Consider the following 12,031-nt stretch of genomic DNA (forward strand, 5'->3'; position numbering starts at 1 on the left):
TAATTGGCTGGTTGAAAGAGTGTGAATGCTTTTGCTCTTAACAGGTGTCCTGCAGACACTTTTGTGATCCTGGAAAGCAGCAGCTCTATTGATCAAATTCCTATTTAATTTTTTTTTAAATCTGTTTGTAAAAGGTATGATTGGAGCCATCTCACCTTTTGCCTGTGCTCTCCCCTCAGTCTTTATCAGTGTTGGGCCAGGTCAGTGCTTTGAGGAAAGGTTGTTAAGAGAGACTGAGCACAAAGCTGTGCAAACTCCCTCTCTTTTTGATAAGACACAAACCAGAGAAGTGGTGACCATAATCATCAAATATTTCCTAGCAGCCTTTGCAAAAGACAGTTTTTTAACTCTAAGAAAAGCTACATTTTGGGTAGATTATGCTGCATGTTTCTTTGAAATCTGCTTTCACTGAAGATGGATTTGTTATTTATCTGAAATTGTTACTAAATAGTGAAATACAGCACTCTGAAGTCACTGCTGTTGAGCCAGCTGAGGTTTGGATGTGTTAGTTGCAGTCCTTCATGGAGAATTTTAACTTCATTCTTGCTATTCAGAATTTACTGGTTTTATTTACCAGCTTTGTGGCACTACTTAACCTTTTAAAGTAGCCTGATTGCTGCATTCTGAAAGCTGAATTTTTGAAAATTACTCTTGAGTTTATTAATCAGTAGGAAAATCAAGTCTGGAAAAGATGAAGTTAAGAAAAACAAGGGAGAGGAACTTGTGCCTCATTTCTGTTCACTTGGGGTTATCTGTGAGAGAGGGGTTATCTCTGATAACCTTTCTTCACAAACAAAACTTGGCAATGGTGCTTAATTTATGAACATTTATAAACCTGAGAGGGAGAAAAAAGCCCCAAACCTCTTTGGCAGAAAATGTTAGGGAAGTGGTGTGAGAGGTGCTGTTTGGTTTCTTTTGGTTGGTCTGCAGTTAAATTAGGAAATAATATGAGGGTGTTTGAAAGTTGAAATTTTGTGGATTTCCTTAATACCTGAAATGTTTGTAGGTACAGAATATCTCCTTTTGCTGTGGAGGAGCCTCGTGCATAAACCTTGTAATTAACTGGACCCTGTTTGCAATTTTCTGTGAATTTATTCCATGGCTGATAAAGTGCCATTTCTGTCTCTGAAACTGCTGAAGCTGATGGTCTGATTTGGAGATGTTTTGGAACAGCACAGTGTTGTGTAACAACCTTGTTTTTCCTGCAGAACAGTCAAAGTGTGGGAGTTGCATTTCCTCAAGATTGATGTCCCTTGAAGGGGGGGGTGGAGATTCCTGTCTACATGGCCAGCAAAGCCAGAGGATATTTATAAATAAAATTAGGTGTATAAAACAATGGAGCAAAAATAACAATAATAATTAACTTGGAGATTAACTTTAATGTAAACGTGTGCCATTTCTCACAGCTGGTTCAGCAATCCCTGTATATGCCCCAGCCCAGATACTGCACGTCTTGGGTCTTTTTTTATTTTGTTTGGACAAACTCCCTTTGGGGTCATTGTACTGAGCCTGTGATTTGGTCAGGAACATTGTCACCTGCTGTCTTTTTTTAATACAGTTGATGACTTCTGGCATTGCAGGTGGAAAGTTTGATTTAAAAGGTCAAAATTATTTGGGGAATGGACTGTAAGTTACATCTGGAAAATCATGGCTCTGCTGGCAAATCACTCTGGAGTTTATGCTGTGTGCAACAACCACACTGACACTGGGAGCACAGGGGGGGCAATTCCTGTCTCCCTGTCAAATTCATAAGTTATCTGCCAATGACTTCAGCAAACACTGGTGAGCAATTTTCCCATTTCATATCATTGCTGATAGGGTTTTCCTAGTTTTAGGTTCATACATCACTGACACAATCTAATACTCAAATAAAGCAGATGAGAAGTTGTTTTATTAATACCTCCTGTGATTGCCCCTGCTCCTCAGAGCTTGCCTGAACTTCTGTGTACCTGCATTTCTGAAAGGCAGGGTTTTCCAAACTGATCCAAGGCTTTGCTGAACCTGGGAGGGGAATGATGGTTTGTGGATGTGAGGTGGGATCATCATAACTGCATCTGAACGTGCGTGGGAGTCAACAGAGAGAGCATAGCTTGGGAAATGTTTTGTTCTATGTAAACTTGTTGGTTTTTTAAGTGCTCATCATTCTAGGATGCTGGCACTATTCAAACCTGTCATTTGTTCTCTTTTCTTCTTTGAAGCAGGGAAAGCACATTTGTTACAGAACATTTTAAAGAGAAGGTGCTGGGTTTTTCCAAAGCACATAAATTCCATAGGAAGTTACCAAGCCTTTGGTCTCAAATTCTTTGCTTTGATTACACTTTTTTTTTTTCCTTTTTCAAGTTGTTTGCTTGGGTCAGCACGGATTGAGTTTAAAAGAGTATCTGCTTCTCTGTGGCATCTGTGGTGTCTTGCCCTTTGACTGGTAATTTATGTCTGCTCTGCCTTTGTCTTTGAGGTTGTCACAGTGTGCCCAGGAACTCCCTGGGTTGCTCTGGAGTCCCTGCTCCAGCACGGTGTCTGTTTCCAAACACTAATGGCTAGTCTGGATGTATTTGCTTTTATTTTTTATTTTTAGCTGACCTCTCTTCAGGTTGCATGCCACAGGCTGGCAGTCTGTGTCCATTGAATCCCAGCTTTTACACTCACACCTGAATGAGCTTTTAAATAAACCACTAAATCAGCCTCATGGTGCTGCTGGGTCTGTAACATTCATCACATCCTCTTTCTAGGAGCTGGCCTGGCTTTGTGTCCCAGGGTATGTATTATACACCCCAAAAATGGAGCTTGCAATCCCCACTAGTGGCAAAGGGGGTGAGTTCAAAACATGCTGAGGACTGTCAGAAAGAAAAGAGACTTTCAGTTGTTGTGATCCCTGGGCTGAAGAGGTTAAAGTTGTGGCCACAGCGGTCACTTCTGCAGGATCAGCAGCATTGTTGTATGGAATTCAGCATGCCCAGCAGGGCATTGTGTCAGTGGGAACAGTGCAAGTACAGGACTTAGACTATTCATGGGGTGGTCTTACAACTGACATAAACTCACTGATTGATTTTATCTGACTCACTCACTTAGGTTTTTTTTGAGAATTAAAAAAAACAAACGTAGGAGCAATGAAGAATCTGTCTTTAGTCGTGTGTTTTGCTGCTAAATTCTGAACTGTAGACTGGACATAATGCCAGTGGATAGAAAATGTTTGGTTCCCTTCATTTAGTAGCTGTGTTCACAAACTGAGTTGAAAGGCTTTGGTGTTTTCATCTTGTATAAAGAATCCAAGTGAAGTTGAAAGCAGCAAAGCTTTTAATGGTGATAAAATTTGTGCACTGAGAGATGGCAGTAAAAACCAAACATGACAAGGATCCGAAAACTGTTGCAGAGAGCAAACTTCATCTGGCCTAAGGAGGTGATGCATAGGATGAGACCTCATAGATCATCTCAATATTTGATTTCTGTGGTTCTGTCAAATCTTTAAAGACCTGGCAGCAGGCTTTGATCTCCAAGACAAAGGGTGAAAGGAAAACCAAGGCTCTACATATCCTCTTGCTTTCTTTGCCAAGAGGAGCTGAAGAGATACCTGTGAGGTTTTGCCTTCTCATTAGAAACACCAAAAGAACAGGAGCTGAGCCAAAAATTTCAGTTGCAAATTGAGTGTTTAAAGAAGTGTGTGTGAAGGTCTCTGCCTCAACTATCATGGTGTCAGTGGAGCAAGATAGTAGAATAAATTACATCATTAAATCCCAGATGTTTGCAAGGGAAATGCCCTATAAACAGGGGGGATTTGGCCCTGCAAGTGCAGGTCAGCCTTGCCTTGTGCTGCTGACAAGGGCTGGTTCTGGAGGAGATGCCATATCCTGTCATACATCTGCTCCTGGTTTATTCATTAAGTGAATAAGATCTTAAGGACTTCATTGTGCTGAAGTGAGCAACTCAGCCTTCGGTAACATCAGTTGAAGAAATTAGATCTGCAGAGGAGTATTTCATGGGCTGTTAAGGGTTTTTTTTTTCACAGGGGAGAGGCCTAAGCAGGTTTTCTGAAGTTTGGCATCTCACCACTTTGCTCATTATAGGAGTAACTGCAATTCCACAGTGCAGTGGTGCACATAAACAGTGTCACCTTCTTTTCCCAGGTGGGAAACGGGCTGAAAGGTGAAATGTGAAATGTTTGGTGTGGTGCTGGAAACAGGGTTTGGGGAGTCTCAGTTTTGACTTTTCCTCTAGACTGTACATGGTGATCTTAGTGTGGTGACTGTGCAGGGGACTGAGATGGGGTGGAACAAGTTCCCTCACTACCTAATGTAAGCAGGTTGATTTAAATGATTTAAATTCAGAAAAGGATTACTAGTGCCAAGTAGTAACAGCCATGAGCTGTGCAGGGCTCTGTATCTTTCATCTGCCCATTTTTGTTCTGTTAAATACATAAACTGCTGCAGTCCCCAGGAGCTCCAGCTAAAACAAGAATATCCATGCCAGGTGCTTCACAAACAGACAAGAGCCCCCCTAATCCATACTTGTGGAACTAGGTGATAATGAAAGGGGAATGGAAAGAGATGCAAACATTGTAAGTAATTATTATTATGGGTTTATAAAATGCCATTTATATATATAAAACTGTACACACATTTATAGATAAACACATCCACATATGTATAGATTTCATTCAGTACCCAGTCAAGAATCTGAAGTGGTGTCTCCACAGAAGAGAAAATCGTGGTGGTGGTGACTGCAGATGAGGTGGGTGAAGGCAGGAGGGAGGGCAGAGACCATGTACAACATTCCTTTTCCATTAGCATACATTTCTTCTGGTGCATTAGCACAGTAGTTCCATAGTTGGCTGTGGAAACATGTTGAGCTTTTTTGTTAGTAGCTACTAAAAAAAAAAAAAAAAAGCTGCAAACAAACCAGGTAACTGTCTCTGAGTAGCTACTTCCTAGATTTTTTGGTTCACTCTTCCTGCATGTTTGCTTCCCTTCTCAAATTGATCTGCTCTGAAAATTGTATCATGGTTGAATTCACATCAAACTACAAAGCAAGTCAAGAGCCTTGTAGTGTGGTCTGCAGGCAAGCAGGGGAAATTTTGTCTCAATCAATATAGAGTCCTCCATCCTGTGAAAGAAAATTAGCCGTGCAGATACAAAAGAAGGACAAAGCAGCCACACACTGCAGTTAGGAAAACTTTCCATCATTTCTGCTGAATGGGGACCCAGTGTGGCTTTTTCTATAGAGCCAAACGCTCCATTTGTTTCAAGGAAGTTGTGAAATTGGAGACTTCGAGGAGTTAGGAGGGAGGCTCATTAGGGAAACTTTGTTCTAAGGAGTGCTTCCCAAAATTAAGCAGGCTGCTCAAAGGAAGTGCAGAAGTCTGCCCTCAGTCTTGCATCTGAGTCTTGATTAAGATGTATGGTTCCCCCTCTGTGTGGGGATTTGCCCTGTGAATGGGAGAGCTGCATTTGGAGGAGCAGAAGAGCTGAGTCAGGGGTCAGTGGCTGCTGTGCCTCCAGGAGTCTTGTGTGGAGGGATAAGAAGGAAGAACTGAGGTCTTTGCTCTGTTCCCAGTGTCCAAGTAATGCATTTTTTAAAATGCAGTGGAGCAGGCTCTTGGAGGGAAGAGGAGGCAACACTGATCTCATGGGAGGGGAGGTTTTTGTGTGAAACTTTCCCGTTTTGTTGGAAGATTTCTTCTCTTGTTGCTTTGGGGTTTTTTGTGCCCCACAGTTTGATCTGTGCTGGGCTTGCTCTCTGGGATCTGCTTTTTTCATTTTCATTGAATTTCCATTCAGGTTTTCCACTTAAATTAAACCAAACCAAGCAGAGTTGATGAAAGCATCCTTACTGCTCTGGTGGTTTGGAAGGCAAATGTCTCTGTAACTGTATGAAAACCAACTTGTGAACACATTCTTCAGCCTTAGGATTCTGACTGAAGGTACCTCTGAATCATGCCATTCACACCCTAAATTCATCAAGGGACTCAGATCCACAAGAGACAGTAGATCTTTCTGGTAGCCAAGAGGAGCAGAGGGATCCAAGAGCACTCTGAAGACAGGAGATAAGGATGGCTCTGTGCAGGATGAGGCTGAACTTGGATGTTCCTTCTGTGAGACTGTAAAATAATTGCATGTTGGTGCTATTCCCAGTGATCTGAGGATCCCAAACCAAAACCTGTGCTTTAAGGGAGCTGAGTTCTGTCTGTGAGCTTTGTTCAATAGGAAAAATGGAAAATCAGAAAGCAGTGTAGGTCAAGGGCAGTGATTTGTCTTGGATGTTATAAGGCTCTTTGCAGTATTACAGCAACATGTGTTTGAGATCCAGTTTCAGAACAACTAACAGTTCCTCTATCATACTGTTTTGTGGCCAAAACTTGCTTAAAATCACCCACTATTTTAAAAAAAAAAACAGCTTGTTTTTTAAAATCAAGTTCCAAATGTCCTCACAGTTGTGCTGTTGGGACTGCCAGTGTGCTTCATGCTCTGAAGGTTCTCTGTAACTTGGAAATCTGCTAAGTCAGAACTAAAATCAGCAAATAAATATTACCACTGAAAATTATAACTTCCAAGTGCCTCTAAGCTAGGATGGAGCCAAACCAATGGGGGTTTAAAAGTACTACTGATGTGAGCTGGCCAGACTTCCAGCTGCTGCATTTCTTTTTAAACGTGAGAACTAAAAAGAGGAAACATCTGGACAACAACAAAAATAATAAATAAATGTCCTGTTTTATTGGAGCAGTGAATTCCAATTCAGTTGGAGTCTAGCAGGTTCCTCTTTTCCAAGTACAGCACTGAAAACTTACTGGCTCATCCTTTTGTCTTTGTTATTTTTTTCTTTCTTTTCCCTTGAGCGACCTCTCCTGTTTTCTTTGTAAGCCTCTGTCTTTGATGAGGATTCTGTACTGTACAGAACTCATTTTACCCCCTAATCTCATGGCAGCTTGTGAGGAAGTACAGATAAAGCCTTCTAGACTCAAGCAAGTGCTATTAGGGTGCTCCTACCAACCATGAACCAATAATGATAGAGAAATCAGCATACTGTGCTGTAAGCAGGACCAGTAGGACTTGACAGGTGGGTTTTTTGTGTGTTAATTAGGGGATCAATTAGTTCTTTGTGGGACACCAGCAGCCACGTGTGTTGATCAGATAATGTGATTTCTGAATTGTTCCTCTCCCTGCTCCCTGTTTGCTCAGGGCTCAGAAAGGCGAAATTGTGGAGCTGCACTGTGTTCTCTCCTGGGCAGAATTAAAATTAGAAACTAGACCAGTTTCTGAATGGGTTATTTTCAAGTGAAGGTTACATTAGTGATTTTCATTCAGTCTGAGGGCTCTGTCTAATTTACTGAAAATTGAAGGGGTTCCAAGTAGCTCTGAAGAAACCCTTTGGGGCTTCAGCATCTACCGAGATTAAGGTGGAACACTGCACATATGAACTGGAAATCTCTGTCTATTGAAGTGGCATCTTGCAGGCTTTCAGAGGACGTTGCTTCATTTAACATAAACTGGGTTTGTGTCTCTTAAATAGCTTCTTTAAGAAGAAAAGCTCCAACCTGGAATAGCAGAAGGGGATGTTGGGGCTGTGGTTCGGTGTCACCGTATGGTGCAGCTCATCCTGTACCCTCTGTGCTGTGGAGCAGGCAGGGAGCTGACCCCTCTTAAAAAAATTATTTAAGCCTCATCAGTTTCTTGAGTATTGATGAACTGTTCGTGTCATGAAACCAGGACCTAGGGCAGAGTAAGGTTAAAACTTACCCAGTCTTCCTGATCGACTGGAAACAGAACCTTGGCCTTCTAATTCCAGTACTGTGCTCTGGTGCCAGACCATATTTTTGCCATCTAGTTCTTGCTATCACTGCCCTGGTTTAGTGTCTCTCTATTCCCTGTGCTGCCCATTCCAACCTACTTCTTTGCTGGATCAATTAAACAAGTCAAAATTGGTGTCCTGCTCATTCTTCTCCTTCTCTCCCCACTTCTGGCATTGCTCTCCTACCTCTTGTGTGCTGGCACAAGCTTTGCTCTTCCTTGCAGTGAGGAGGTTCAGAAAGTTGAACTGGCAGAAAACTCCACACTTCCTTCCTCCCTCACAGAGAGAGGGAGGAATATATGTGGTTTTTTAGTTCTTATTTTTAATGCTGGTTTAGCTGTCAGCACTAACCTTTGCTGGGCTAAAGCATGATGGATATGGTATCTACCTCTGTCTGAGTTTCCACTGGGGAGCTGTGCATCAGAAGGTGAGCGAGCCTTGATCCACAGTTGGGGCTTCTGTGCCATAAAATAAGCAGAAAGTATTTGATGCTCCCTTTTCTTTGGCTCTTAGAAATAAAAGAGAAATATGACAGCACTTGCTTGCCTATGTTTAGCATGTCCGCTGACTTGCCATTTTGGAAGTAGAACCATTTCTATTTTTAGAGCTGAGCTTCCTGCTGGAACTCTTTTTAAATTTGTCCTTTGCCTAACACAGTCAAACTCTTAAAAAAAAAAATCAAATAAAACCTTAGTTAAAGTGGGACAGTTTTGCTAAAAACAGTTCATGACCGGATATAACCAGCAGTAAATCCACTTTGAATGAACATTGGGATAAAAATTCAACCCCTCAAAAGAATGTATTTCCATGATGTCAAAACATGCAATGAAATTGAAGTGATGTGGTGAGGTGATCATGGTCATCTCAAAGCCTCTGTCTACTTGTGTGTTTAAAACTGTTGTCCAGGTGGGAATATTGACCAGAACAGCTATTTTAGAATACTTCCCCATAGTCACACTGTTCTTCTGCAATGAGCATCCTTTGCTTTAGCTCATTCAGACTAGAAAAGAACTGTCTTTTTCTGGAGGAGTAGCATCCAAAATCCTGAATATTTCATGGCAGTTGTTATCTCTGTGTGTCATAATGCACTTTAGTAAAAAATGACCTTCAAGTGTAGCTATGCCTTTCCTTAGAAGTATCTGTTACATCGTTTTGTTCCAGAGGTTTGATCTAATTACAGCTCTATTCATACAGCTCCATACCTGGAATATGCATCTACTTTAGGATGATGTAATTGGGTACTGTATAAAAATCAAAAAGGAAAGTTTTTGTTTGTATATGGAATTCTTTTCTTCTGTGTGGTTTTCACTGGCTGAAGTTTCAAAGAATCCCTGAGAATTACGGTTTATATTTTGGGTGGTTATAAGGCTACTGATTCTGTATAATGTCACTAAAGCACATAATTTGCCCTTTCTTTAGTCCAGTCCTGTAGCATTAAGGCTTAAAACTTTTTGCTGTCTTAAGCTCTTCCTCCAGACACGCCCTAAAGACCTTACCTTTTGTTGTGTGAAAAAGCACTAATAATATGGCTTATTGTAATCTGGCACTTTTATACTAAATGATAAAGCTGCAGACACCCAAGAGGGAAGGAGGGGTCAGGTACATGTCAGGTTTCCATAGCTTTGCATCTCCATAATAAGGAAATAATTTAACCCATTCCTGGGCCAGGGGGTGTAAAGGGGGAGGGCAAAGAGCATTGCAGAGGGGAACTGGGTGCTTTGGGGACACATTTCATGGTGGACCAGGCTATGCTGGGTGAGAAAACTACCTTGGAGATGTGAGAGGGAGATACGAGCCTATGTCCCAGCCCAACTCTCCTTTCCTTTTGTTCTTCTGTGCCCTCTGGTGGATCTGGGAGTGATGGTATTGGTACTGGTACGTGCATCTCAAGTTGTTCTTACCCTGGGTCTGAAATGCCAGGAATGTGGTGAATAGCTCCTCTTGAGTGAGGACTTAGGGCTCTGATTCATGTCCCTCCTGGTTTCTGTGGAATATCATAAAGGTCTCCTGTGGGTAGCAGAAGAATAAGTGCTTCCCAGCTCCAGGAGCTCCAGAGGGATTATCTGGGATGCAAGTCAAAGCCTCAGTCTTTAGGTACAATTACCCCACTAGTGAAGCTAGCAGACTTCCTCAGGCTCTACCAAAACCCCTGCTTTACAAAACCTAGGATTTTTTTCTCAGTAAGAAACATAAAGATTAGAAAGGATCAGCAGGCCTGGCCCTGCAGATCTGAGATTGGCTTCTGGATGTAGACACTGTCTTGTACCTTGGGCACAGAGCTTAATTCAGCCACAAAGGGTTAAAATAATTCCCCAAGGCAGCTTTATCCTCTTAATGGACAGGCTTGATAATCATTCTTACAGCAGGGACATTTCCTCTTTGGTGGAAAAGTTGCACCTTTTCCTGCCAATGATGCCCTGGGGAACAGACAGCAGCCTACAAAACACTGCTGTCCTTTTCACCTCTGGTTCACACCTCCTGCACCTTTCATGTATTCTGCTGCATGGTTCATATTTGCTTGGCTTATGGACCACCTCTTGCTTCCACTGCTCCTGATATCAGTGGTAAATCCATGGCAGGGGCAAGGAGGAGCTGCTTTGGAGTCTGGTAGCCTGGATAATACCAGTGTGAAGCTGTTTCAGGTCAAGGCAGGGGAAAGAAATGCTTCACCTTTTTAGACATGGGAAATAGCAACTGTTGGACCCCAGAGGAGATGGTTATAATCCCAGAACTTCCCATTTGTTGTTCCCTCTCTGACAGATTGTTACAATATTCTCTATGTGAAGCAAAGTCTGGATGCAAATTCTGCAGGGGAAGATGGATGAGAGCTTTGCTGAGTGACTTCAGAGCTGGAGCCCCATCATTCCTGAAGTCTCTGGGGTGAAGCTGTGATTTGTGAAAGGAGGCTGATTATGTAATGTGCATTTATAAAGTGCAGTTCTCTTTCTAACTGGAGAGCCAGCTTTGCCTCCTTGTTGCTCTCAAAGTATTTTTGCCAAGAAGCCTTGAACAGAGAGGAGAAAATCTTTGTACCAAACCAGATTAGGCTGGGTGGGCAGTGGAGGGAAGGGACTCTGCACAAATAATTTTACTTCCAGGTGGTCGTTTCTTTATATAAAAAATAATATATTGCAGTCTAAAGGAATGTTGTAAGATTTAATCTGTTAAAGCCATTATATCATCCTGGTCAGTAGGCCTCTAAATAAAGGGACTGCATATTATATATGCTATTCCCTCCCTTAATTTTGCTGTGGATTTTACTCATGGAGTAACTCTTTTCTAAGGTTTCAGATGAAGCTTAGGAGCTCTTCCTGAGTGATTTTATTTCCCCATTTCCATGTCTGCAGCTGATTCTCCCCTCTCCTTCTTGCTTTTGTCTTTTCCTCTTGTCAAAGATGGCGCCAGCTTGTTTCTTAGTTACTGTCTTTGTGATCCTGTGGGGATTCACTTGTGCTTGATGAGTAAGCAGCAACAGAGAAGCAAGATGTTTCTTCTTGAGACTGTGAAATCCCCTCCAGTGAAGCTTAGCATCACCACTCTTCCTTTGAGTCACATCTGCTGCAGGAGAGGAAACAACACCTCTTAATCCCTCACTTACTGTCCAGGTGTTCTCCAGTCAAGAGTTATACTGGGGGAGAAAAAAAAAAAAAAAAAATCCTGGGAAGGCAAGGATGAGGGCTTCATGCTGCACTGAAGCTTCCCATGTCCAACAGCAAAAGAGGCTCTTTGCCAGGCACCCAGGTAGATGTTAATCCATGTGACTGATGAGCTGATGTGAGGAATCTGGTCTGTGCCAGGGGCTGCCAGGGTTGCTGAGATCCTGCTGAGACACCATGGGCTGCATCAGGCTTGATGGAGTCGGGTCCCTTCTCAGAGGACAGGGTGGGAGGGTGGCATGAGGATAGCTGGGAAAGGATTAACAGAAATGGCACATCAAGTGGAATGCACATCAAAAACCAGCCTGACCTGGGATCTCTCAGTCTGCTGCTGCCTTTTGGAGCCTCTGTGTTCTTCTTTTCCTTGTTCTTTACCTGTCTCTTCTTCTAGATGATAAATTTTTACCTTCTCCTAGGGGCAGGAAATAGAAGAAGGACCTGAATCTTCTCAGGAAAGAAGAGATAAAGTTGGCAGTAGGCCAGCTCTGCTAGGAAGTGGGCAGCAAGCACGAGGCTGGTAACCTATAATTATATGCCTCAAATTTTGTGAGCGGTACTCCAGAAATCATTATGTGTGGGCTTGTTTCATAGGCCTG

The 12,031-nt window shown here is 42.4% G+C and overlaps 1 protein-coding gene across 1 annotated transcript in view; it reads left to right on the forward strand.

The window, feature by feature from the left end:
- Positions 1 to 12,031, forward strand: part of KDM2B (lysine demethylase 2B) — a 110,558-nt gene that overhangs the window by 16,356 nt on the left and 82,171 nt on the right. The window lies entirely within an intron of this gene.

The sequence above is a fragment of the Calypte anna genome, chromosome 15 (genome assembly GCF_003957555.1).
Source record: "Calypte anna isolate BGI_N300 chromosome 15, bCalAnn1_v1.p, whole genome shotgun sequence".
NCBI classification, from domain to species: domain Eukaryota; kingdom Metazoa; phylum Chordata; class Aves; order Apodiformes; family Trochilidae; genus Calypte; species Calypte anna.